The following is a 2,500-nucleotide window of genomic DNA, read 5'->3' as shown; positions in this document are numbered from 1 at the left end:
AGAGAGAGAGAGAGAGAGGAGGAGGGATACAGAAGAGAGAGGACGATGAGAGGAACAGAAAGAGAGAGAGAAAGAGAGAGACTGAGGATGGAGAGAGAGAGGAGCGAGAGGATGAGAGATGAGAGAGAAGCGAGAGAGGATACAGACGAGAGAGAGAGAGGAGAGGATAGAGGGAAGAGAGGAGAGAGAGAGAGGAAGAGAGAGAGAGATGAGAGAGAGAGAGAGAGAGAGAGAGATAGAGAGAGAGAGAGATGAGGAGAGATGCGAGAGGATACAGAGAGAGAGAAAGGAGAGATGAGAGAGAGAGGAGAGTAGACGAGAGCGAGAGGGGAGAGAGGAGAGGAGAGCGAGAGAGAGAGGAGAGCGAGAGAGAGAGAGGAGAGCTACGAAGAGAGAGCGGAGGAGAGAAGGGGGAGAGAGGCGAGACGAGGAGAGAGGAGAGGAGGATACAGAAAGGAAGAGAAAGGGAAAGAAGAGGGAGAGAGAGGGGAAAGAGAAGAGGAGAGGATGAGGGAAAGAGAGAGGAGAGAGAGGAGAGAGAGCGAGAGAGAGAAAAGATACAGAGAGGAGACGAGAGAGAGAGAGGAGAAGAGAGGAAGAGGAGAGAGACGCGAGAGGGAGAGAGATGAGACGGGGAGAGGAGGGGGAGGAGAGAGAGGGGGATACAGAAGGAGAGAGAGAGAGAGAGAGGAGAGATGAGAGAGAGAGAGAGAGAGAGGGTGAGAAGAGGAGAGGGAGAGGGAGAGGCGGAGAGAGAGGAGGATACAGAAAGAGAAAGAGAGAGAGAGGCCCAGAGAGAGAGGAGGAGAGAGAGAGAGAGAGAGAGAGAGGATAGATGGAGGAGAGGGAGGGGGATGAGAGAGAGAGAGGAGAGAGAGAGAGGATACAGAGAGGAAGAGAGAGAGAGGAGGAGAGGGAGAGAGAGAGAGGAGAGAGAGCAAGGCAGGGATCAGTGATTTTGCCAAAGGGCTATAAATTTTTATAATTTACCATAAAACCCTTTATCGGGATGTGTAATGTTTTGGATATCGCTAATAATTTTGCTACTGGCCTTCCTAGAAGAGCTAATGCCAAATTGGGGTTTTTCTTATGCACAATATTATGTTGTGGGCACACGCATACAGGTTTATGTATTCTATGTTAGATTACTTTCCAGACGTAAAGCTTCAGAGATGTCAAATTCGTTTTCTTAGAATTGCACCCAAAAAAAATATTTTCTTCAGAGCCCCGTGGGAAACACTTTGTTTTAGGGGGACATTTAAAGGGTTCTCTTTACTGTTAAAAAGCTAAAAATAATTTGTTTGCCTTAATAAAAAGAACTGTTATAACTATCATGTATCGATATTCGCAATACTCGCGGCGCGCGCGAACGCAACCAACAAAACACACAACACACACACACACACACACACACACAATTCAATTCAGAGTGAAATGAATCGAAGGTGCTTTAAGAGGTCCGTCATCTGCATCGGTTGACTCTCGCATGCGAGGTTGTTTTCTCTCTTCCTTGTCGAGACCGATCTAGTGCCCTTCATAGCAGCAGAGCAGCCGGAATTGTTTGTGGTCCGAACGCTTGTCCTTGGCTATACACCCTGCGTGCTTTTCAAAGGGTCTTACATGTTTCATCTGTGTTTTTAAATTTTAGAGAAATACCGCCAAACAAAAAAATCGAAAATGGGTTGGATGTTGGAAATCCCTGATTTGGGTCATTTTATTCCGCAGGGGACCAGGTACAAGTGAACGCTGTTAAACGAGGTTATGAGAGAACCTGGGGAAAGAGACTTGCCTGAACCCGGAAGTTTAGAGTTCAGACCGTAATTTCGATTAGGGATTTTGAACAAACAAATTTATTTAGCCTCTTATCTGGCACCGTTCTTGGGAAACGTGGGGAGGGTATGAGTGTGGTTTCTGGTACGTTTTGTTGAGTGAGAGAGGCTTCTTTGGGCCCCCTGCCTTGCAAGGTGCTACCTTTGTCTTTGGTACGTGTTCTCGTCGCACTCTTAAATACATTGATGCCGATATCAATACATATGTTTTTTCCCTAAAAGGGTTCCCCTTTTTGTTGTGCGTATTTGAGGGTCAAAAAAACACTTTGTTTCCCTTGATTGGCCGGTCTTTCGAAGGCCCTTGATCCCGAGGGATAGCCATTAACTAACAACGCTGATTCTACCCAAGAAGGTTTATTGGATTTCTCTACAGGAATATATAGCAATTTGCATTATTTTCGAATTGTACTTGGGCATCAGGCAAAATTCTACTGTTAGGTAACACTCCCAGGGAATACCTTCCAAATTTTTATTAAATTGTCCTTATTAAAAGGGGGTTGGGGGGTTTAAATCAGGGCTGATCAAATGAAGCGAGAAACCAAAACTGACGCGGAAATTTTATTTTGTGATTTTGCATGGATTTAAATCCGTTTTTTTCCCCAAAACGTTGGGGCGAGCACCAAACGTTTTTTTTTTCTCGCCTTAATTGATTGGGAGACGTTTTTGAGCGA

This window comes from Penaeus chinensis, chromosome 4, assembly GCF_019202785.1.
Source record: "Penaeus chinensis breed Huanghai No. 1 chromosome 4, ASM1920278v2, whole genome shotgun sequence".
In the NCBI taxonomy this organism is placed as follows: domain Eukaryota; kingdom Metazoa; phylum Arthropoda; class Malacostraca; order Decapoda; family Penaeidae; genus Penaeus; species Penaeus chinensis.
Note: the sequence above shows the minus strand (reverse complement) of the source record.